A 26,377-nucleotide genomic window follows, 5' to 3' on the forward strand; every position below is an offset into this window, starting at 1 on the left:
ATCACAAAACCAGTTTCTCTTTCTATTATAAGCAGCAGCTGATATTCAGACTCACATCTCAACTAATTGTTACTAAAGACCCCCAGCAAAAACTGCGAAAAAAGCATCTCAACTGAGCCATGGGCTCCACTGATCATCGCCTCCTCTCTCAACTCTTCCCGTCCACCAGTGCTCCTGCATGGTGGGGAAGGAGGGGGGAGCGGATGGGGGTTGCTTCAAGGGAAGGGTGGAAAGAGGCAGGGAGAGGAAGGGCAAGGGTGGAGCAGGGATTGAGGCCTGCTGGAAAGGGCCAGGATGAGAAGGGACTTGGAGGGTCCCAGCAAACTTATAATGAAATTGGGGTCCTTAGGTTACTAAAGTTGCGACAACCGCTGTTGGTAACAGAAACTAAAAGATTGGCCATACTGCTTTGCTGTAGCCACATCTGGGATTTATAATGCTAAATCTTCGCTTAATAAATTTAAAGCTAGAACGCCAATGCTGGGTCAGATCAAGGTCCACTAGGCCCGAGTATTCTGATTTTCCCCAGTGCCAATACCAGGTGCTCCAGAAGGTAACAGAACAGGTAATCACCAAGTTGATCCAGCCCTATGCCCTTCCCAATTTCGCAACAGAGGCTAGGGACACCATTCCTGCCATTCTTGGTTTAACCAGCATTAACTTATCTATCCTCCTAACTTAACCTAATTCTTTTTGAGCCTGTTATAGTCTTGGCCTTCAAAACATCCTCTGACAAGAAGTTCACGGGTCATTTGTGTGTTGTGTGAAATATACTTCCTTTGTTTTAAACCTGCTGCTATTAATTTAGTGCTGACCCTAGGTTCTCGGTTTATGAAAAAGAGTAAATAAACACTCTTATTCTTTCTCCTTCACCAGTTCATTTTTATAAGCCTCTACCATATTCCCCTAGTCGGCTCTGCTCAGGCTGAAAAGTCCAGTCTTATTATCTCTCTTCATATGGCAGGCCTTCCATACCCTAATAATTTTTGTTGTCCTTTTCTGAACCGTTTTACCAATTTCAATACATCTTTTTTGAGATGGGATGTGATCACATCTGCTACAATATTCAAGATGTGGACGTACCGTGGATTTATATAGAGGCAGTATGAATTTTCATGTTTCATTATCTATTCCCTGTTCTTATGAGTTCCAACATTCTGTGCTTTTTTGCTGCTGCTGCACACTGAGTGGACTGTTTTCAGAGAACTATCCACAATGACTCCAAGATTCTTTTTCTTGAGTGGTAACAGCCAGCTTAGACTGCCACTATTTTGAATGTATAGTTGAGCTTATGTTCTTCAATTGTGCATTTACTTTGCATTTATCAATAAATTTCTTCTGCAATTTTGTTGCCCAGTCACCCAGTTTTGAGAGTCCTTTTGTATCTCTTTGTAGTCGACTGTGGACTTACTATCTTGAGCAATTTTGGATCTCTCAATGTTTTGCACCTCACTGTTTAACCCTTTCTGCAGCATCATTTTATGAATATTCTGAATAGGACAACTGGTCCCAGAACAGATCTGTGGGGGATACCACTATTTACCTCTCTCCATTCTGAAAACTGACCATTTATTCCTAAAAAACCCACCCCCACTTTGTCTCCTATCTCATAACCAGTTACCAGAGAGGATATTTCCCTCTTATCCCTGACAGCTTACTTTGCTTAAGAGCCTTTGGTTGAGTGAACTTGTCAAGGGCTTCTGAAATCTAAGTATACATATCCACTTGGAACCCGCTTGTGACGTTGTACAACTTATCTTTCACATCCTATTTTTAAACCCTAAAGACCAGTTCAAGGGAGAAGTATTGCTTAGCACAGTTAATTTATCAATTTAGAATACAATGAGATTTCAAGTTCACTCATTTTAAAATCTGCAGGTTTTCAAGATAATGGGGGGCTTCTGTAAAGGGGGGAGGGAGAGAACGAGAGAGCACACCACAATAAGACAAAGCGCATTGTTTTTCAAGGGCTTGTTCACCTTGTCTGATATCTAGCAGACCAAAATATATTTCCATTTAACAGCCCCTTTGGAGGACAGAACTTATAGACAAATTATTTCATTCTAGAAAAACCATCTTAGGAGTTGCATGACATGGCTCAATTTAGAGAGTGGTACCTTAGGCTGGTAACAGTTTTATGCTAGGAATAACCACACAAATTGTATTGTGGGTGAACTAAAATCTTTTTTTATTCAACAGGAATTCCATGTTTGGTTCACCTTTACCTTTATTAATCTAGTTTTTCAGAAAGTAAGATTTGGGAGAAAGATTTCAAACACATCAATCTCCTAGTAAATGATCATGCCATTACAGCTATCTTTTCAGTATGGAATTCCAAGGGATTTGCCAAAATAATTTTTTTTAACTACAACACTGGAGAGATGAGAAAGTTACAATATCTGTTCTGTATTAAAGCTCTTAAATAATAAGAACCAGTGAAATGCATATAATTTCCAAGCAGAGACAATCACTTTCAGCAAAAAATCTCAAACAGGTAATACCACAGTGATTGGCCTTTGCTCCCATTAAGAATGGCTCCCAGTTAAAAGATACTACTTTAATAGCATTAAAGATTATTCTGAAGAATATAATCAGCCAAGTGAGAGTATAAATTAAGAGAAGCGAACCAAAGGTAAAAAAAGCTAATGACGTGCTTGAATATACAGGGAGATCGAAAACGAATTACACGGAGAACCTCAGAGTTACAAACACCAGATATTAAGTGAACTAGATCAACCACCCACTTGGAACTGGAAGTACCAATCAGGAGCAGCAGACCATGACCCCCCCCCCAAAAAAGGGGACGGGGAGGAGGGAGCAAAGACGTAGAGTGGATAAAAATCAATGAGTTGGAGCGGTTTTTAAAGAAATTTAAAAATTCAGTTTATTAAATCGGATTTTTTTTTTGATAAAAAGGCTATCTAAAGAGTTAGGCTTAATATAAGATACATTATAGCTCAAAGATATTCATCATGTAAAGGGATTATAAATTCTATATTTATGAGACATATATTCATGTATGTTTAAGAAAGCTTGTGTACATAGTTCCAAATAGTTCAGTATTAGGACCCAAATTTATGGGGATTCCACGGGCTCAGTATAGATTATTTAGGTTATCTTCTATCTACCCATAGGGACTCAGTGTTTGAGTCATGAAGATACCATCAGAGATGTTAGATTTGCAGTTCTCATACTGAGATTTGTGTTTCCAGATGGTAACTGCTTGTTAATGGCAAAATGTTTTAATAAATTAACAATATAGAGTGAGAATAACAGCCTCAACTCTATCTGCCTCTTCTGCAAATTTTGTGTACACAGTCATCCTTACTTCTTAAAAGTTGTTAAATTTTCACAAAAGTTCATTGAATTAGGAAGGGGATAGTGGAGGTGGAATAGATGTGGCAAGGAGAAGAATGTGCAGAAGCAGGACATATGCTTGTTTGTGAATATACATGATTGTTGTTGAAAGAAAAAAAATCCCACAATTACTAATGTTGTTTTAGTTTAAACGAACAATTTAAATGTCTGCTTGTAATGTCTCCCAATACAGCATTGGAAGAAAAATCTCCAAATATTAACGAGTTACTTGTTGAATTGGAGTATTTATTAAAGTCATTGGAGGTGAACTACTGCTTCAATTTACCTTTGGTAAATGAAAACACCAAATCAATTATTCCATTTTCTTATTATAGCTGGTAAAACTATCTGAAAAATCTTCAAAATAAATCCACTTTAAAAAGGTATAGTGTGTACCTTCTACAAATAACCTACATCTCTACCCTATGTGAAGAAATTATTAGTTAGTAACAAACCAACAGATGTCTTTAATGGTGACAATCCATGATTAAAGAGTCTTTCCTGACTAGAGATTTAATTATTTAAAATCAAATTTATTTAATTCAAATCCACCCTTTGAAATACTGTACAACTACTAAAAAAATAAAAAGGAAAGGAGCATTTTTCTTCTGCATTGCTAAGTTTCAAAAAGCTGTTAAATTCAATGTTTGGTTATGATTTTTTTTAAAAGACCACACCATTCAGTTTGTTCAAGTTACAAATTTTCAGAGTTACAAATAAAAGGACGGTTACTTACCTTTTGTAAACTGTTGTCTTCGAGAGTGTTGCTCATGCCATTTCCAGTTGAGGTGTGGCGGCCGCGGCACGTTGTCGGAAGATTTTTATACCCTAGCAACAGCTCGGTGGTGCAGGGCCCCCTGAGTGCGCCGCTATTGGGCCGGATAATACCTGCCGGACCTAGCCGCTTCAGTTCCTTCTTGCCAGCTACTCCGACGTGGGGAGGAGGCGGGTGTGAATGGACATGAGCACCATCTCGAAGAACAACAGTTACAAGGTGAGTAAGTTTTTCTTCTTCGAGTTGCTCTCATTCCATTCATTAGGTGATTTCCCAAGGTTTATGTAGGCGTGGTCGGAAGTGAAATATTTGGCAGATGCGAACTGCTGAGCCAAAGGCTGCAGTATCCGTGGTGTTGAACCAGAGCATAATGCGAGAAGGATGACCGAGACCATGGAGCTGCGCGATGGATCTCGTGGGAGGTACACGAGTCAGGGTTGCAGGCTTCATCATTGAAGCCTACGCCCTGTAAATGCATGGTGAATGTGGCTCTGGGGAAATGTGAGCCAAATCATAACAAGTGCGGGTGCACGCAGCACCCAAGATTGAGTCCTTGAGAGGAAACAAGTAGGTCTCTTTTCTTGGCCAGCTATGCGCCGAGAGTTGGCGAGTTACAAAATGGTTATTGTCCGCTCGACATAAATGCGAGGCTCCACAGACGTCCAGGGAAGGGTGCAATTGTTGTCCATGGTGAGTGTGGTGAACATGAAAGGCTGAACCACCTTTAGGGAGGAAGCAGATGTTGGTTCTAACATTGCACTGGTTTTTTTTGAACAGATGTATGGCAGAACCACATAAGAGCCCTGAGCTCCAAGATCGTCTGGCCGACGTACGGCTTTACTGGGGAAAGCTGTCTTCCAGACAGGTATAACAGTGGCCGGTCGCTACGGTCGAATGGAATGACATAAGTCTGGTTAGAACCAGGTTGAGGTCCAGGTTGGGGCTGGACGGCGTACCTAAGGGTGTATGCGCTGCAAGCCTGAGGAACTCGAACCATAAAGTTGAGAACACAGACGACCACCTATAGCCTGGAAGGAAGGTAGAGATTGGCTGGCCAAGTGTACACTTGGCGATGACACCCTAGGCCCTGTGTTGCAGTGCAGAGGTAGTCTCAAAAAGAGGGGATCGAGACACCAGCAGGAGTATAGATGTTGAGGTGTTGCTCACTGTAGGAGAAAGCTTCCACCCTGGCCAGGTACGTTGACCAGGTGGGACAGGCACCTGCTATCGTCGTAGTAGTAACGTAGCGGTCACACCATGAGCTGAAGAGACTGCATCCTGGCGGCGACAGTAGCCCAGTCCTGAGTGCAATGAGGTCTGGGTGGAGTGGCAGGGTAATTGGGTAGGCTGATTCGACGTAGGTCCTGAGCTAATCGTGTTCAATATCATCGGCTGCCTTTGCTTCGACGACAGCTGGAGTGACAGAGATGATGCAGCCTGGCCCCTTGCGAAGTCTGAGCAGGAGCCCAATGAACTGGGACGGTGGGGAAGGCATAAAGCGTTGGCCTTTCCACGGCTTGAGGACAGCGGTCCGAGATCGTCCAGGAAGAGACACTTGCGGAGGAGCCAGAACCTTGTGGTCTTCCGTGTTCCGTGGTAATCTGAACGCAGGTCCCATATGTCGCGGAAACATCCCACTGCTGCTAAGCAGATATGCGATGACGTCAGCAGGGCGAGTCACTCTCATGGAGACACGGAAGACCTGTTGAGTCAAAGTCACCGTACGAGGATGAAAAGATGCTACACAGATTTTCGAGTGGGCTATGCAAGTGTCTGCCGAGTACGGATGCGCTCCATGACCAAAGGAGGGGACCTGTCCCTCCCAGGTTTGTTTTATTGCAGGACATGCGCTCGTTTTGTTGGCTCTGTAACACTGAGACGTCTATTCTGCCCTCGCAGCTTGTTGCTGAACCTTATTTGAGGTGAGTTCACCTGAGTCCGAGAAGATGATCTGTATCGTCTCAACAGTGAGGGCGTGGCATACGTCCTCCACAGGGATGCGGGATGCGACTGACTCACTCTACAGAAGAAGTTATCCGATTAGGGCAGCTCTAGGTGCGAGGGAATGGTGACTATGCCGTTGACCATCTGGGGCCCCGTCCACGCGCGGTTACGGCCTGATATGGAAAACAAAGTCCCCAAACACTTGGGAGAAGACAGAGGTAGCGATACCTCAGTTTGTTACAAACTAGCCGACAGCATTGGACCTGGGAGACCCATGACAAGGGCGAGCCACATGGTCAGTCGGTGAATCGGTTGGTTCAGACCTCGCGATGATCGGTGCCATCGCTGAAACCCCGGCTGGTGGTAAGCGGATCGGACGTCCCAGGCAGCCCCTAGGAAGTGCTAACCTCTGTGGTGGGATTACCAAGTGGCATTTTCCATAGTGCATATCAGGCCTATGACATGTGAATAGGCCCTGAGTGAGCCCACACTGCCGATAGGACTTGCGTCGTGTGAGTTCCTCAGGATAAGGCCAATCGTCCAATGCAAGAAAATGCACATGCAAGTCGACGGAGCAGTGGTGGCGACTACGGCACACACTAGGTTAAATGCCTGCGGGGCTTGTAGAAGGCAAACAGGCAGGACCGGTAAACTGGAAGTTACGATGTTGGCTAGAAAGTGGAGGTATCCATGATGCGGATGGAGATTGGCAATGTGAAGTACGCGTCTTTCATTCAGGTGCATAAAAGTCTCAGATCTAAGGCAGGAAATGGTTTCCCAGGATACCATAGTGGAACTTCAACCTATCTAAAACTTGGTTCTGAGTCCTCGTAGGTCAAGGATAGTCTGAGACCTCCATACAAGTCGGGGATTACGGAATAAGGAAGTAAGTGCCCGTTCATCTCATCAGCGTGTGCCAACCTCGTGTAAAGGAATTGCGCCCCGAGAGGAGTCCCTGAAGAGGGGACAGGGTTGGAAACAAAGGGAGGTGTACTCACACTCCACCATGTGTAGGGAACAAGCGAACTGAAGTTAACTGGACCTAAGCCAAGAGGCAGTAAGGAGTGGGATCTCCGCTTGTATACCAGTTAACGCAGCCGGCCAGGCGCACCTGTTGAAGTTCTATCTGTGGTAGCACAGAGTGCGGCCGTGTGGCTGGGGACGGAAAGCCTGCAGTGGTGCGCGTACGCACGCCCAGAGAGAGCCATTAGGACCTGTTGCCTTCAGGCTTGGGCAGCCTGGGTTGATTTCCCTGCCAAGAAGGCTCTTTACATCACAATGTAAGTCGTGACAGGCCGGAAGTTTGAACCTGAAGCCAGGAAGATGCTCCTCTGGTACGAGGCTTGGAGAGGTAAGCTCTGGCCGCCTTTTCTCTTCCTCCAAAGGGCGAGTGGAATCTTGGCGGAAACTGGATGGAAAGCTCCATAACTTTATCCACCGTAATTTCAGGTTGCCTATGATTATAGGGGCTAAGCAGGGCTGATTGATTTGACGACGCCAGGGCTATAGGACCTTGCAAATGCACCTGCGGCCGAGTTAGGGTCATTCGCCTAGCCCCTTTGATTTCGGGGCTGGGCCTGTATGGCCATGCCGTTCCCTTTTTCTCAACCAACTGAATGATAGTGAGCAGGGAGGAGGATGGAGAGACAATAGTTTGTTACCCTCCATAGAGCATCGGTATTCGCCTTGATGGCCCGAATAAAAACAGGTCGGGCCCCTCTTAGTGGGGCAACCGCTGGACGAATGTGCACTACCGGTCCCCTACCTCCGGAACTCCTGCCCTGGGAGGTCCACATTGAGTGCTACCTTCCATAGGAGGTCTTGATGGGCTCTCAAGTTGTTGGTAGGCACAACTGAATCGCGGTCCTGAGCATAAGAGTGTACGCGTGGGAACAACTGATGCACGCCCGGATGGCATGGAGGTGCTGAAAACCATGGCAGAGTCTGGAACTCTACCAGACCTTGGGCCCAGTCTCGGCACCTGGACCGTGACGGGCTCGGGCAGTGATCATCTCGAGTGTCCACTGGAACGAGATCGCGTGACTCGCACGCAGACTCTGACAGCAAAGATTGCTCGCGCCGCAGTGTCGAACCGCAGTACTACTCTGGAGGGATTGGGAGGGCTGCGGGAGCAACAGTCCCATATCGGTGCTGGCGAGCCAAGAAAGGCGTCTCTTGAGATTATATCGGTTGGTTGATATGCACTATCCAGACCTCGATTCAGCAGTTGATGGAGCCTCTATGTTGCCTGACAAAGCCATCGCTAACCTGCATCCGGCATTTTAGATAGGAGCGTCGTGTTATGTGTTGGTGGCCTCTGCCTGTCGGTAGGCTGGCGTGCCTGTTGGTAACCGTGGGACATCTGATCCGTGGCTCGCCTTCACTCTACTCGCGTCTGACAGAGGAGAAAGCTGGTCGTATCAAGGTGGCATTATGTCCAAGAGACTTTTATGGATCAGTGTGCTCGCCACAGAGACGCAAGGCTGCCGGGAGTTTCCAGTGCGAGTAAGACCATACTCATGGATCGAGCTACGGTGAGAATACTGGCCTCGGCACGTTTGCGCAAATGTTTTCCGGTCGTGTTGGCTGGGAACAGTTACAAGCGCATTCGACCACAGTGCCGTTGACCTCAGAGAGCTGTCAGGCGAACGGTGATATCGTGATGGGGCCTTGGTGGGACTCCAGTGGAGATAGCGTGACTATGTTCGACATTCGGGCAGATGCCTGACAGCAGGGTGTCCTACGAGTGCGGTGCATGTCGTCGGGCTGGTAGACAGGCTGTGTCCTCGTGTCTGCCCAGGTGCTCGTTCTCGCTCAAGCGGAAAAGAAGTAGCGGCCCTAGGGGGAAGCTTCGGACTCAGCTCGATGGTCGCACCGCAGGCGACACAGAGATCGGCGCACTTGGATAGATTTCTCTACGAGACGGTGTATAGGAGAACCCAGCGCTCGCATTCAGGTCAGCCGATAAAGCATTGGTAGCTCTGGCTTGCTTGGCTGATATGCTGATCTGGTAGACTTTAGAGATTGGAGAACTCCCTGGGCTGCAGGCGGTGGTGCCGTTGCACGGAAGCAGCAGGAGCAGGAGGCCTCAACCACGAGCGCGGTGCGGGACGCGGCACAGCATGGATCATCAGAGGCCCCATTGCGGTGACTCGGGATGGCCAGGATAATCGTGTCGCCCGTAAGGCTGGGCTTGGTCTCAGGCCCTGAGCTACAGATGCTCGGTGTCTCTCACGCGCTGGCGGTGTGCCTTCCTTAATGTCTGCAGAACAGTTACGATATGGACAGCTCTCTGGCACATGCGGGTTCGCAACATCGTCTTTCAGCGCCTAGCAGACGACTCTACTCACGAGAAAGTGGGCGTTTCTGGCATATCACGTGGTGAACAGGTGAGCGTGGCGTTGCTGGTGGCAACCTCGTTATATCACACAGGATCCACCACGGCTCTCTTGCTCGCGGCTTCAGGTACTGAGGATATTCTATGAACAGTGATGCTTGCGTGTGTTTGTTGCACTCTCCGAATGGTCTTGCGCTATCTTGTGCCCTGCAGATCGGCGCTGACTGTACTCTGTACTTCAGCGGTGATGTGGTGGGCGATTGCCTTCCACCCGGCGTAACTCTGACCTCGAAAGAAGGAGCTTCTCTGGTCTGCGAGTCGCTCAGTTGCACAGAAGCAGCAGGGCCGGAGCTCAAACCACGTCGCGGGTGTCGGGAGCTGTCATTGCACTGGTAGGAAGAGTTTGTGTCTTCGCAACCTCAGAGAGAGGGAGCGGGTGCCGGAGTCGACTTTCGCGTTGCCATTTACAATGGGGCTCAGCTCTCGTGTTGCCGGAGGGGTCCTCATAGGGCAGGTCGGCAGAGGATGGCCCTCTCTGGTTCTTGCCCGCAGCGACTAGCAGGACCACGGCTTTTTGTGTCAGAGATGAGCGGAGTGGTGGTAATTGTGGAAAGTGCTGCCGCTCCGTGGTTCTCAGTTCAGTGAGCTCTTCGCCTGCAAATGGGCACTTAGCTGTTGAAATCAGGTGCCCCCCGAGGCACCGGATACAAACGGTGTCGTCAGTTGCTCCGTAGTCAGACACGGTCTGGAGGTGTCCAGCACAGTTTTAAGAACCGGGTAGAAGCCCGGGATTGGGCTCCCTTTTGAGGCACTGGTGTGCGCGGTAGCGCGCGAGGCTACGCTCCCGAAACTCGGCCGTCAATGACCTTATTCCTCCTATCCTAAACTCTGCTACGTTGTGAGGATGTAGAGCAGACTTATAAGTACTTTTTGAAACATAATACTATGAAGTATGTTAACTATATAACAGCAGAACTTACGGTCCCTAGGGGAAGCGGAAGCGTCAGCTAAGCTGCGCTCCACTGATCCAACGACCGACACGGATCGGTAAGAAGGAACTGAAGGGCCGGGTCGGCTGGGTCGGCAGGGGTATATATCCGGCACCATAGCGGCGCCACTCCAGGGTGCGCCCTGCCAATCCACCGAGCGTTGCTAGGGTAAAAATCTTCCGACGAACGTGCACGCGGCACGCACACACCTAACTGGAATGGATATGAGCAAGCACTCGAAGAAGAACCTCTATTCCCAAGGGGTTCATAACTGAGCTTCCACTATACTCCTTTGGTTTACTTAGGAAGTTAGTAGTTGTTTTACAGCAGAGAGCATAAACTAGTTTGGAATCGGAAAATAAAGGCTGAAGATGAAGAAAAGAGAAACAGGACAAAGTTAATTGAATGTGATAACACCAGAATTTGGAAGGAAAAAATTGTAGAATATAAATTTTAAAAATAGGTGGGACTGAGAGGTTCCCCCCCGCTCTCAGAATGGAGATACAAATGTGTGCTTGGAGGCTGAGGGAAAACAGGGGAGGAGTGAGTTAGCCAACAAGAAATTTAAGGGGACGGATCAAAAGAACAAGAAAAGGGAGACCTCAGAATAAAGGGCAGTGTGGAGAAGGGTCTTCGTTTTAAACTGTCTAGATACTTGGCAAAGGGAAGAGAAGGTTACATCTCATTCAGGTAAAAGGACTAGCTTATTGTCACTAACAAAGCTTGGTTTTGTTTTGCTAAAGTTCTTAATAATGAAAATAAGCTCAAGGTTATCTGGCTTCCCAAACTCATGTTTTGTTTTGTTTTTTATTTAATCTGATTTAATAAGGCCGTTAGTGTTCAATGATGACCTCTCTCTACATAGCATGCTTTCAGTCACAAGTACTGTTTTACAGGAAGTTCACATGCATATTTTTACTGTATTTAAAATATTTACTTCCTATCTTAAGGGGAGAACCAAAAATAGCAAATACAAAGGAAAAACCCCAAAGTCAGCCAACAGGTTGACTGAAAACTGAGCAAACAAAATGAAATTGTATGAAAGTTACCACTAACTGTTCACAAACCTTATCACGACCATTTCTCAAGATTAAAAAAAAAAAAGTGTTAACATCAAAGTAGGGGAGCACAGTTTGTTTCTACCAGTATGACAAGTCAAAATATAACCCAGCAACTGACAGGGATATGAAAAACCTCACTCCCGAGAGACGTAGCTAAGCTGACCAAAACCACAGTGTAGACAAAGCTAGGTCAACAAAACAATTCTTCCATGACAATGAAGTTAACTTTTTAACGAGGCTCTCACAGCTGGGTGTAAGTCGAGCTGTCATTGGGAAAAATAACCCTAGCGGTGGAGCGCATGTGGTACTGTGGTGGACCAGGAACATGTGAGGAATGTGGAAGGGCAGTTTGGGATGGGCATGGAAGGCAGTTCTGAATGGGTTGCAGGGGGAGGTGAGCATAGATGTGTTCTTCCTGCAGTGCAATCAGGGACCTCACTATGTCAGCGTGGTCCTTGAGCAGCTGTATCATCTGCTCCTGCCCATTTCCTCTCCTGACTATCCATTCTCAGTTTATCATTGATAGCGAGCACAGAGCTTGGAAAAAGGTTATCAGCATGATCAGATGATCATAGCATCTCTCTGACTAGGTCTTCCCTGCTCCACTTCATTTGTCTCATCATTAGAGCTGCTCAGCCACTGTGCAGGAGGAGACTCTCAAGGCCACATCTACAGAAGCTAAATAAACAACAGAAGCACTGTTGTGAGTGCACTCACAGCCTTGATTCATACAAATTACATAAACCACTTTCTCAATTTCCCTTGGCATGCACACAGCATGGTGAGAGCCCTAGCCATGGTGAGTTGGGCATGAGAGGGATGGGGTAAGATAGGACAAAGCATGGGGTGGGGGTGTCTCGTAATGATTCCCTGCTAGGCACCAAGGGACACTATTCTGAATATTGGGGCTATTTTCCATAGGCTGAGGTAACTGAGGATGCAAGGGTACAGCTCCTGCATGCGTGCAGCTGCAGACCAGGTCAATATGCTGCTAGCTTGTGTGCTGCTTTGGTCCCTGCAGATGTAATTGTTTATTGGCAAGGCAAAGTTTCCTTCCAAGGGGGAAAGAACGAGACAGCTATCACAAGGAGTCTTCAGCAAAGGATTGCAGAATACCTCCATGAAAGTTTCCTAAAGATTAGTATGGAGCATTCCTGGGAGATCCCAGTGTGCATCAACAATCTTTTCCGCAGGGCTACCTCTGTCTAGCTAGATAGGAGAATGAGAGGCAGATGTATGAAGTCGTAGGTTGACTATTTCTATCCCTCTCCTACCCTGGGCAGAAAAAAAAATAATAGCTCTACCTCATTTCTCCCTACAGTACTGAAGCATGAGTACTTCCCTCCCTTGCACCAGGTGCGCCAGAGTTAAAAATCAGCTCCTGGCTCTCCATGCCATCAGACAACCCTGCTGCCTGTCCCCCCATCTTCCTCCAACTCCACTTTGTCCTCTGCCCTCACTCCACTGGCTGCTGCCTCTAGCCCCACAAAAGTATCCATGAGACTCTCAGTGGTGGATGTGGGGTCACCTCCGGAGATTACATGCAGTTCCTTGTAGAGGTGGCATGTCTTTGGCAATGCACCAAACGGATGAATAGTCTCCCTTGCCTTCTGGGTGCTCGACCTACCTCTGCATCCAGCCCTGCACCAACTCCATCCCTTCTGTGAGTCCTTGCCCTTGCCTGTCCCCATTCCAACCCCTTCCCCAAAATCCCTTCCCCTATTCCACCCCCTCAATGCCCCTATTCTGACTCCTTCCCCAAATCTCCGCCCTGGCCCCATCTCCTCCCCTGAGCATGCTACGTTTCCGCTCTTCCCCCACCTCCCGGAGCAGCCAAGCAGCTGTTTGGCAGCTGCAAGGCGGGAAGTGCTGGCAGATGGGCGAGGGAGCAGGGACATGGCATGCTCAGGGGAGAAGAGCTTGGCTACCAGCAGGTGAAGCGTACCCACTAACTTTTCCAGCCCCAGAGCACCCACAGAGCTGGCGCCTACTTGCCTGCGTCAGCTCCTTGATTTTGGCATGGCACTTGTGTGCGCCTCTCATACCCCTTCAGCTCTACACCACAAGCAATCTGTCTGTAGCTATTAAAGTTCCTATGGCTGGAGTGGAGCTGCAACTACACAGCCTCCTCTCCCCACAGACCCAGCTGATCCAACAACTCCAACGTACTCCAAGAAGGAGCATTTTTGCAGGGAGTTCCCATGGTCAGCTGGAAAAATGCTATATGAGCTATCCATGCTGAGCAAACAGGAAGAAGAATTTCAAACATTCCCAGGGCTTTAAAGGGGGAGGGATGTATGCCTGTGTAACTGAACTCCACTGCCCAGCAGCCAAAGAGGTGACCACAACAGTCATGATTGGTATTGTAGGATACCTCTTGAAGGCCAATTAGGGTGACATAAGCAACGCAATTTCTATACTGACACCGTGTTGTTCCCACTTCACCACCTCTCCTCCAGGTGGTTTTATTATGTCAGCACAGCAAAAAAGAGTTAAAATGGCGGGAGGAACATTGCACTGTGTAGACATCCACTATTTAGTCAATAAAACTGCAGTGTAGACATAGCCTTAGAGTAGGGAGAAACAGGGCAGCTCTGAGAATTAAAGACTGGTGAAAAGACAGTAAAGTCAGCTATGAGCACGGAGCTTCCAGCCATCCCCTGCACAGCCACAGGGCAGCCATAACTATAATCCTCTTCTATCTACCCGTGGCTATGATCCCACTCAGTTTTTCCTCAGCCACTTCTTACTGGGTATGGGGAAACTCAACACCCTCAAGATCGGCGGAGCTGTAGTAAAGAGATACAGAATGAGTCTGTTTCCATTGCTAGATTAAAGGGCTGCTGGAAGGGGATTAGATATGGGCCTCACCAGCAGAAAGAAAAAAAGGAACAGAACTCAGGTCCAGGGTTACTGACTTTTGACCAGCCCAGAGCTCCCAAGCAGCAGTGGTGTCCACCTTGGAGCTAAACTAAAAAAACAAAAAACACGTTTTTTAAGGTGACCAGGGATGATCATCCTCATCATGACCCACTTTTCTAGAAGTGAGGCTAGCAGCTCCAAGTTTAGTATTTTAGTAGTTCTTCGATTTAATAGAAATATTTCAGTTACCAAGGTCTTCATAAATCAGATATTACAAAAAGATCAAGCATCAAGAACTGTGTAGAGTCCAAAACAAGTTAAACAAAATTCCCTACACCATCTTCCTGATACATTTTTGAGGTTGAATATTTTTAACGTCTTTTTTTAGTTCTTATGTAAAGAAACTATTTAAATCTCAACTAGACATTCTAGTTTAAGACATTCAAAAAAGCAATCAAGAGATACCTTTAAAACTAGTCACTTCAGCTAGCTCTGGAGATTTTTTTTTTTTTCCCCAAATTTGTCAACTGTTAATACATGCCTAAGATACTTTTTTAAAGCAAAACAGATCCCCTCAGCAACCTTAATCACATGGCATCCTCCCCTCCCACAACAGTATTAGTTAAAATACTCTCTCCAATAAGATGGAAAGTACTATGTCAAGGGTCCTGGAGTACCTTCTCAATTAAGTCTTCACAGTGTACATTTACCCACCTTTTTGGTATATAGGTCTCCACTAGGCTAAAAAACTATCAGAGCACAAATGAGAGAGGCTACATAACACAGCTCTATTTTAAAATATGCATAGTGCCTCTCCATAGCACTGAAATTTTCTATCAAGAATCATGTTTAAAACATGGCTCTCTAAGAGAAGGCTTAAACAGTTTGAAAATCTAGTATAGACAAGTGTATAGTTAGTGAAGACTAAAACATGGAATGGTCAGCTGACACAAGCAAGTATTAAAGAGACAAACTGCTCCTCTTTCCAGCGTATATTCTGATTCAGGCCTTGGCTACACTTGCAGGTGTGTAGTGCTGGGAGTTACAGCTGTCTTCGTACAGCTGTATAGGAAAAGCGCTGCAGTGTGACTACACTGACAGCTACCAGCGCTGCAGTGTGGCCACATTTGCTGCGCTGTTGGGAGTGGTGCATTATGGGCAGCTATCCCACAGAGCACCTCGTCCCATTTTGGTGCCGTGAGTTGTGGGAAGGGGGTGAAGGGTGCGGGTCATTCTGCTTCCTGTCCCAATGTCCCGTGATGCATCGCTTCACATCTCAGTAATCCCTGTTTTTCCATCCACGTTTGGCGCCATCTTCATTCTCTCAACGGTTTCTGTGCAGCGCGATTTCTGTGGGAAATGGAGCCCAAACTGCTGAGGAGTATGCTGATGAGTTCCACCAAGCAAATCACTTAGGCAGTTAGCTACTCCTATGATCCAAGTGATGAGGAAATCCCGACGATGATAGTGAGTCGCCTGATGCATATGACAACAAATTGTGCTGGCATCACGAATTCAGCACCGTGAACTCGCTTGGGCTGGGAAACAGCACTGAAGTGGTGGGAATCACATCGTCAGGAAGTCTGGGATGACTAGCAGTGGCTGCAAACTTTCGGATGAGAAAAGCCACTTTCATGGACTGTGGTGCTGAGCCGCACCCACCCTGCGGCGCAAGGACAGACGAAGATTGAGACTGCCCTGCCGGTGGAGAAGCGGATGCATTGCCATCTGGAAGCTGGCAACTCCAACAGCTACCCTCGCGGAACCATGGAGTGGGAAGTCGACCGTTGGGATCATTATTGATCACAGTTGCAGGGCACTAACCGCTCCTGCTAGAAGAACCGTGACTCGGGAAGCAGACGTGTGGAGCTTTGCACAAATGGTTTCCCTAACTGTGGAGGGAGATAGATGATGCATATTTCCTATTCTGACACCACCCCACCATAGCATCCGAGTACATTAATCAGAAAGGTATTTCTCTATGTTTCCAAGTGCGGCCTGGAAGGGTGCATGATGCATGCATCTTTCGGAACAGTGGCCTGTTCAGGGAAGCCTGCAGGCAGGAACTTTTTTCCCAGACTGGAAGAATCAACAGTAGGGGACGCTAGATGCCTTGTGATCCTGGAGACCTCGTTACCGTTATGCCTCGCTCATGAAACCGTATACAGGAAGCTTGAACAGAGCAAGACAGTTCAACTATAGCTGAGCCAGTGCGAAGACTGTGGAGTGTGCTTCTGGCTGTTAAAAGGGCGCTGAGATCTCTGACAGGAAGCTAGACTTGGAGCAGCACCCGGCGTTATACCACGTGCTGTACTCCATAATATTGTGAGGAGGGTGAAAGATCATCAGGCATGGACTCTGAGTTCAACGCCTGGAGGCTGAATGCACCAGCCAGAGAGAGGGCGACTAGAGAGCCCAGCACAGGGCTGCAAGGATTAGGGATGCCTTGAGGGAGGAATTTGAGGCTGAAAACCAACAGTAATATTTGATGCCTTGCACGGGAGTGAAGTGCAGTGGTTACAATGTTAATAGGAATCTGTTTTTCCTAAGCTGATTTGCAGTGCCTGTTTCTTTCCTGGGCTAAGGTATCTTTTTACTTTCTGCAATAATAAAGACTGTTTTCAAAGCCAAGAATTCATTTATTGAAAAGAAAATAAACTTTATTGACAGACACACAACATTTTGGGAACCTAAAAGGGCAGGGGGTGTGCGGTGGGGAACTGTACAGTCACAGGTTTGAATATGCCATTCTGGAGTACTGTGCAATGACTGCTGCACTTCAGGATGCCTATACTGCATGGTGATGGGGGTTGAGTGCAGAGGGTAAGGGTTGTAGTTCTCAGGGCTGGCTGGTGAATGGATCCTGCTTTCCTTTTCCCTCCAGTCCGGCAGTTTTTGATTCTCTCTGGCAGAGTGATCCATAACTGCTTGCAGCAGGTCGTCTGCTTTTTCGCGGCTTCTTCCGGAGGTTTTGGAGTCTTTCAGCTGTTGATAATACAGGCATCCGAGAAGTCAAGGTTGCTTGTAGAAAGGCAAAAAAGGCAACAGTTAACAGAGGCAGTATTGTTTATATCTCAGACAGTTATTCCCACACAGTGAAGGAGTTCACCATCTTCACAATAGCATAATTTTCCCATGCCAAAGAGACCTCACATAACCCAAAGGAGCCCAGAAATGGTGAGTAAGGGGAACTGACTGATTGCTTCTGGGCTGTACTGGGGTTTTTGTGCACTGGGGAAAGCAAATAGCTGCAGGGGGCACCTACACTGAACAGTCTCCCAACATTTTCAACAGGAGTTGATCCTGCAAGATATCTCGCTACTGTGGGTCACCAGGGAATAGCAGGAGGGTCTTCTACAGCAATGCGGATTCCGCCCTGGCCCCTATGCAGCTTACCTGTGTGCAGTAATGGTCCCCCCACCCCTTGCGACACAGTGGGATAGATGCGTTAGCCTGACTGGGACAAGGACCACAATGGCTCTCCCAATAAACTTGTGCAAGCGCACTGCCCATGCTCTGACTGAAACTTTTGAAGAGATTACCGACGCCGATTAATGCGACGTGATAGACCACATCAGTGGGCTATTCCACATCTAGGCATGCATGCATGCAGCTCTAACCCTCCCTCCTCTCCTGAAACATTTCCATCCTGAAAATACAAGCCGCTTACCGGGAACACGCTCCTCTGCTTGTCCTTCACCAAGTACCGGCTGCTGCGACTGGCTACCTTCCTCCTGGCTGCATGCTTCCTCGGACTCCGGGGTGTCTCCTCCCATCCCAGTACCCTCACTCTCTGTTTGCTCCTCCCCTACCTCCTCCTCCTCCGCTTCCCCCTCTGCTCTGAAGTGTCCATCGTCACCCCCAAGTATTGCGTCCAGCTCTTTGTAAAAACAGCAGGTCGTGGGGGCAGCACCAGAGCGGCAGTTTCCCTCACAGGCTTTGCAATAGGCACTCTGCAGCTCCTTCACTTTAACTCTGCACTGCAGCGCGTCCCGGTCATGGCTCCTTTCCATCATATCCCTTAATATCTGCCCATAGGTATCGCAATTCCTACGGCTGGAGCACAGCTGCGACTGCACAGCTTCCTCCCCCGAAACACTGATGAGGTCTAGCAACTCGCCATTGCTCCAAGCTGGGGCTCGTTTGGAGCGTGGAGGCATGGTCGCCTGGAAAGATTCACTGATTGCACTCCACACCTGGCTGAGCAAACAGGAAGGGGATTTTTAAAATTCCCGAGGCATTTAAAGGGCGGGTCACCTGAGGCCAGGGCAGAGAGTGCGAACTGATTGAGCAAGAGTGGCTCTAAACAGGCAATTCTGGATTACTTCCCGAATACCTCTGGAGGCCAATAACAGCGCTTTTGGTGGGCACTGGCAGAGCAGTGCGGCATCACCAGCGCGCAGTCGTTATTCCCCAGGCGTACAGCCAGTGCTGTATGCAGGGAGATACAGCGCTGGATGTGCCTTGCAAATGTGGACGGTGTGTTAGTTGCAGCGCTGTAAAGCCACCACCAGCGCTGCAACTCTCCAGTGTAGCCAAGCCCTCAGTTAAAGCTTTTTAGTCTTCAGTCTAAATATTACTATCTGAAACTCAGGTTTACAAATCAGAAAAAAGTGTTCAAGTTTCTACAACCTCTAGCTCATCCCTCAACAATTCCATTACTCTCCAATCATTATAGCTTCCCGGAACAAAAGTGACTCCACTTAGCATTTACTAGGGGGAAAAAGTTTCAGAACAAAGGTCAGTCAGTGTAGCTTGGAAATCTGAACCTCTTTGTCCGATCTGTTTTTATAAGGAGAAGGTGGTAACATCCTGGAAGTTTGCACAGGGTAACCCTTTACACCAGTCACAGATTCTATTAAGAAATTACAGACAGAAATTAGAGCCTAATATTTCTACTTAAGAGTGTCAAGAAGTCAAAAGTTGAAGTAGGGGGAGACATGAGAAGAAGAGTTAGGAGGAAAGGGATTCTGAAAAATTAAATATAAAAATAAAAAAAGACTAATTTTAGACACACTACCATGCTGTACCCACATCTTGGCAAACATTCTTTGTGTGCTCCTATCAGACAAAAGTATTTTTATTACTCACTGCATTTCAAATGAAAAAGCACGAATGACATACTAGTTCCTTATCCAAGCAGCTGAAGACGACACTGGATAAGCCCTTTTAACAGCTGAAATTCTCATATAAATTCTTTACCAATGATATGTTTATCCTAGGTGATAGCTGCAATTCATTTGTCTGTTGTTTCAGATGCAAATGGCATGCTATCAAGAATGAAGTACCATAGGTACTAAAATCAACTACACAGATACTCCAGAGCACTCTCCTTCCACCCAACTCCTCCATTTTTAAAAACTGTATATTGCAAATGGATTAATAAAGAAGTCATTGTGAATAAACTAGAAAAAAATCACTTGAAGTTAAGAGGAGGGTAGAAATGTGTTTATGTATTTTTGGCCTGTCTGTGGTATACGAGAACTGCACCAACAGATCCCCATCCAAAACATTTCTCTTGGCTGGTGAAGCTAAACCCTTAAGGAGGAAGTGAGAAGAAAAAGGAAACATGGGCCTGGTCTACACTACACGTTTAAACCAAATTTAGCAGCGTTAAACCGATTTAACCCTGCACCCGTCCACACAATGAGGCCCTTTATATCGATATAAAGTGTTCTTTAAACCAGTTTCTGTATTCCTCCCCAATGAGAGTAGCAGCGCTGAAATCAGTATTGCCATGTCGGATTAGGGTTAGTGTGGCCGCAAATCTATGGTATTGGCCTCCCGGCGGTATCCCACAGTGCCACCACTGTGACTGCTCTGTGACAGTCGCATCTGAACTCAGATGCATGGCCAGTAGACAGGAAAAGCTTGCGAACTTTTGAAATTCATTTCTTGTTTTGCCCACCGTGGAGCTCTGATCAGCTGATCAGCACAGTGGTGATGCGCAGTCCCAAATCCAAAAGAGCTCCAGCATAGACCGTACGGGAGATACTGGATCTGATCGCTGTATGGAGAGACAAATCTGTTCTATCAAAGCTCCATTACAGAAGATGAAATGCAAAGCATTGAAAAAAATTCTCCAGGCTATGATACAGAGTCCACGCACAGTGCTGTGTGACAAGTGTAACGGAAAGCCAAAGAATATCAATGGACGCTCATGGAAGGAGGGAGAGGGTACTAAGGACTCCAGCTATCCATAGTCCCAGCAGTCTCCGAAAACATTTGCTTTCTGCTGAGCTCCCAATGCCTGTAGGGTCAACACACTTGGCGGGGTGGTTCAGGATATAGCTCGTCAATTTACCCCTCCCACTCCCGTGAAAGAAAAGGGAAAAAAATTGTTTCTTGACTTTTTTCAATGTGACTATGTCTACTGAATGCTGCTGGTAGACGTGGATGCTGCGGCAGTAAAGAGCAAGTATCCGCTCCTCTTCCTCCCTGGTGACAGACGTACAATATGTTGCTATTGCTGAGTGCTCCTGGCTGGCCTCAGGTAAGGCTGGCTGGAGGCGCCCTGGGTAAAAATAGGAATGACTCGCTGGTCATTCCCATAGATGGTACAGAACGGCTGGTAACATCTTCATCATAGCAACGGGGCTGAGCTCCATCAGCCCCTCCCTTTCATGTGTAAAGAAAAGATTCTAGTACTGCCTGGACTATCATAGCAGCGGGATGCTGGCTCCTCTCCCCCACACTGCTTAATGTTCCTGCCTGGACTAACAGCAGTTGTAGGCTGCCTCCCCCTCATTTTATCTCATTAACAAGTCAGTGTTTCTTATTCCTGCAGTCTTTATTACTTCACCACACAAAATGGAGGGAACTTGCCACGGTACCCAGAAGGTTGAGAAGAGGGAGCAACGGGTGGGGTGTTGCAGGGCACCCCCCGTGAATGGCATGCAGCTCATCATTTCTGCAATTCTGACACGGAGCAGCTTTGCTCTCTGATACACTGGTTCTCTACACTGCCCCATATTCAGGCAGGATGACTATTTTTAGATACCATAAAGAGAGATTGACTCCCAAGTCATTCTCATTTTATGTCTTTTGCGCCCTGCCGACCTCAGCCAGGGGCACCCACGACAGCAGCAGACGTACAAGAACAACAGATAACAGTCATCTCAAATGGCGCAGCAGACGGTACAGAACGACTGTTTTATTCCGATTTTACATAAACCGGTTTTGTAAAACAGATTGTATAAAGTCAAGTGCACACGGCCACACTAAGCACATTAATTTGGAGGTGTGCGCCCATGGTCCGGGCTAGCATCGGTTTCTGGAGCGTTGCACTATGGGTAGCTATTCCATAGCTATCTCTAGTTCCCGCAGTCTCCCCCGCCCCTTGGAATTCTGGGTTGAGATCCCAGTGCCTGATGGGGCAAAAAATCATTGTTGCGGGTGGTTCTGGGTAAATGTCGTCAGTCATTCCTTCCTCCAGGAAAGCAACAGCAGACAATCATTTTGCGCCCTTTTCTCTGGATTGCCCTGGCAGATGCCATAGGCACGGCAACCATGGAGCCCGCTCAGCTTCTTTTTATTGTCACCAATGTGTACTGGATGCCACTGACAGAGGCGATACTGCAGCGCTACACAGCAGCATTCATTTGCCTTTGCAACTGCTAAAAGAAGGCCTCATCCACCCTGATTAACTAACCTCATTATTTCTAGCCTGATTCTTGCTTGCATATTTATACCTGCCTCTGGAAATTTCCACGACATGCATCTGACGAAGTGGGTATTCACCCACGAAAGCGCATGCTCCAATATGTCTGTTAGTCTATAACGTGCCACAAGGCTCTTTGCTGCTTTTACAAATCCAGACTAACAAGGCTACCCCTCTGATACTTGATCAATAGAGTAAGATTTTTTTCTCTAGAGATTTTCCAGACTTTTTAAGAAGTGGATTAATTGTTTAATTAGTCAGACTGAAATGAATATATTTTACCTTACTGCATCCAATTTTAATCAAGCTAAGTACATAAAACTATATATAATTCATCATGTTAGCATGGAGATGCTAAGACAACAGCCAGGAACTTCTAATTAGTACTGAATCTGCCTGATCAGCCCATTCTCCTCAGGATAGTTGGGGAAAATGTAGCATTTTTAATAAATAACTTTCCTGCACTGAGCCATTGGTACAAACTCCATGTGGCTTTTTAAATGATAGATCATTCCATTTTTAAGCAAAACCCTCATACTTTCTGTATCTGTTTATCACAATCTAACAAACAGCACTAAGTTTATCCTATTTATAGTGAAGATATTTCCTCTTATTCCAATACTCATAATATACTTCTAACTGTGTTAATGTCAGTTAAAATTAAGGTATGTCTTCACTGCAGAGTTAACTTGTAGTGTTACTCGAATATTGCCCTTAACCTCCCTCCCATCTATACACAAAAACATTCTCACCTGAGTTTGGTTGTACTTTCAACCTGGGCCTTAGCTGATTTGTCTTGTGATATAAGCAAAAGGCCAAGTTAAGCTTTCACTCTGGCTGGGAATCCACAGAGCCCTGGGCCCATACAAAATTTGTGTCTGCATCCAATCCACAATCCACCAATATGGTCTGCGGATAGCCACATCCATGGAGCAGACAGCCACAGATATAAAGCAGATGTCCACAGATTTGCTGGGCTCTAGTAATCCATCCACTTTGCAGTGAGAAAGCAGATTAAACCTTTCCAGTGCTGGTAGTTTTCCAATACTTTCCACAATTTCCCCTGTGTCCCAAGGAAGACAGGCACCTTCTTTCATAATTCACGAGGAAAGAATCATAGAACAGCTCAGCTAACTGCAGCAAAAAGAAAATGGGATATGGCCTCAGGAGTCCTAGCGATACATGGGTGAATGCAGCACCAGTGAGAACACAATGGTTACACTGGCACTTTACAGCGCTGCAACTTTCACGCTCAGGGGTGTGAAAAAACACCCCCCTGAGTGCTGCCAGATACAGCACTGTAAAGCCTCAGTGTAATCAGGGCGGCAGCGCTGGGAGCACAGCTCCCAGCGCTGCACGCTACACCTGTAGAGTATATGGTTTACGTGTAGCGCTGGGAGAGCTCTCTCCCAGCGCTGCCGCTCCGACCACAATCACACTTCAAGGCGCTGCCGTGGCAGCGCTTTGAAATTCCAAGTGTAGCCACACCTTAACTTAAATGTAGCCTTGCAGTGGAGTTGCTCACATCCATGCTAGGCTAACAAAGGTACTCAGACCCAGATCTTAATCACCTAAGTTAGTCCTATTGTGAAAACTTAGTGCCTGGCTACACTTACAGCTGTACAGTGCTGGGAGTTACAGCTGTCTTCGTATAGCTGTGCAGGGAAAGTGCTGCAGTGTGGCCACATTTGCAGCATTTGCAGCGCTGTTGGGAGTGGTGCATTGTGGGCAGCTATCCCAGCATTCAAGTGGCTGCAACGTGCTTTTCAAAAGAGGGGGGTGGGGTGGAGTGTGACAGGGAGCATGGGGGAGACAGAGAGAGTGGATTTTGGAGCTGATACTGTGTCAGCTCCCTGCCTTGCAAGTTCTAAGGACTGGAAGATACACAGCACCAATCATTTTAAAAGTTTCGACCCCTTCCCCCACCCCTCTCATTCACTAAATGCAAATAGCCTTCAGACCAGATATGCAGCTGCTCCAAAACAGACTCCCCTCTCCCGCCGTGTTGCTTCTCTCCTCAAGCAAACTGTGAACGTTCCAAAGGAATCCCCCTGCCTGCCTCTGCTCCAGCAAATGAGCTGTGTTTGTTTTTTAGATAAGCAGCTCCTGGAGCCCTGAGTTCACAACAAAACAGCAGAGTGGCTGAACAGGCATTCTGGGATACCTCCGAATACCTCAGAGGCCAATTACAGTGCTTTTGGTAGCCACACTTGCAGAGCAGTGCTGCATCACCAGCGCTGAAATCCTTATACCCCAGGCAGAGCAGGAGTACAGCCAGGGAGATGCAGCGCTGTATGTGCCTTGCAAGTGTGGACGGTGAGTAAGTTGCAGTGCTGTAAACCCACCACCAGCACTGCAACTCTGTGTAGCCAAGCCCTTAGTGGGATGTCTACACTTCCATCAAAGGTGTGAATACAGCGCACATAGGCATACTTGAGCTAGACTGAATCCAGCTATTTTTGGAGACCAATAACAATGAAGCCACAACAGCACAGGTTGTACAAGCATGCCCACGACCCTGTGCACATACACCTCTACCCCTATATAATGCGACCTGATTAATACGAATTCGGATTAACGTGGTAAAGCAGTGCTCCAGGGAGAGGGGTGGGGCTGCACACTCCAGTGGATCAAAGCAAGTTTGATATAACGCGGTTTCACCTATAAAGCAGTAAGATTTTTTGGCTCCCAAAGAAAGCATTACATCGAGGTAAAAATGTACCAGGTGGCTAGCACACACTGCAGTAGCATCACTGCTATTGGTACTCACACTAGCCAGATTAAGGTAGACATTCTTACATGTGTTATAACCTCACACACAACTGCAGTGCAGACATATCCTTTATAGTCCATGAACTTCCCTGTGCCACAGGTCACTCCTATATAAGATTCATACAGAGCTTGATTCTGCAAATGTGAAGTTGAAGGGAGCTTTGCCATTGATTTTTAAATGGAAGCAGGTTCAAATCTATGAGGTCTACATTATGGGGGTGTCTGAATGCTTTATGTATTACATGTTTTTTTATTATCATCGCCTACAGGTGATAGGATGTTATCTTATTATTTTTCTGTGGTACTCAATTGTTTAGTGATAACCAGCATGGGTTTCAGTGTGGGGTGGTAGGTAAACTCTCACAGAAAAATAATAAACAAAATCACCATATGACATGGAGGCAAACCAGTTTACACAAAATCACTCCATATCTGACCTCCTAGGGCATGTCTACACTACAATGGTTCATGTCAACACTACCCTCCTCAACAGGAGCGCTTCCACTGACCTAAGAGGGGCAGTGTGGAGGGCCGAGAGCCTGGGCTCTCCGCTTCATGTGTAGTTCCCTCCACCCCCATCCTCCCAGGAGCCAGCCCCTCTGGGAGCAGGGAACGCTGACCCCAGGAGCCACCAGGGCTCCCAGTGGGGAGCTAGGACCTCAGGCAGCAGCCGGGCTCTAGCTAGAGCCCCCCTCCACCCTGTGGTAACAGCCTGAGCTGTGAGCCAGGTTTTCTTGTCAAGTTCAAGGCTCCAACAGGGAACTGTGAACTTGACAAGAATGACAGCCAGCATCAGATGTAAGTAACCCACAGTGTCTCCACCAGTGGTCCCCAAATTATGTGGCATGCCCCCCCCATAGGGGCACAGAAGAACATGGGGGGAGGGGGGAGGCCTGCCCCACCCCCAGCTCCACTCTGGCCCCAACTGCAGTTCTGCTCCATTCCCAACCCTCAGCCAAGTTCTGCCCTCATTCCCTCTCCACCCCTAGGCCAGCCTCAGCTCCGCTCCCATCCCCAGTTGTGCCCCCAACTCTGCAATCAGCCCAAGTGCCTCTGCTGAGCTAACTGTGTAGTAATGAAGTGGGGGTGTGCGGACAGATTACATTACTGGTAAAGGGAACGCAAGGCAGGAAAAGTTTGGGCACCACTGGTATACATGGATACTGCATCACCCTAACTACACCAATATAAGCCCTGGGTCTCTCATGGAGGTTGAGTTACGATGTTGATGTAGCAGAGCACTTACATCAGCAGGAGGAAAACTGTAGTGTGGACGCTGACATAATTAGATCGACAAATGGCTTTACACAGACCTAACTCTGTAGTGTAGACCAGGCCGTAGTCCTTGTCCTGGAAAAAAACCTACACGACACCTTAAAAAGACAGGCCTGGGAGCTTAAATTCAAAACTTTACTGGTCACTAAAAATCATTAAAGACACTGTTATAATAAACCCTATAACCAATCTGTAGGACAAAGAAGGGGTAGTGGATTACAACTGCAGAGGTGCTAACAGTCCATTTCCCCTTGAATGGTCTCTTGCAATATGTTTTAACTCCTTACAATCTGTTCCACCTTGTTCAAGTACATTCCCCAGACAGGAGGAAAAGCTCTGTGCAGC

General features: G+C 47.1%; 1 protein-coding gene across 9 annotated transcripts in view; it reads right to left on the reverse strand.

Annotated features, from left to right (window-relative positions):
- The window catches only part of TJP1 (tight junction protein 1), a 308,887-nt gene that overhangs the window by 118,190 nt on the left and 164,320 nt on the right, over positions 1-26,377 (reverse strand). The window contains exon 1 of one of the 9 annotated variants that reach the window (XM_075069578.1): positions 22,738-22,759. The exons of the other annotated variants lie outside the window; for them this stretch is intronic. The gene's annotated coding sequence lies outside the window, so the exon portion shown is untranslated. Of the gene's footprint in view, positions 1-22,737; positions 22,760-26,377 lie in introns of those variants that run through there. 9 annotated transcript variants of the gene reach the window in all.

Source organism: Chelonoidis abingdonii, chromosome 9, assembly GCF_003597395.2.
Source record: "Chelonoidis abingdonii isolate Lonesome George chromosome 9, CheloAbing_2.0, whole genome shotgun sequence".
NCBI lineage: Eukaryota > Metazoa > Chordata > Testudines > Testudinidae > Chelonoidis > Chelonoidis abingdonii.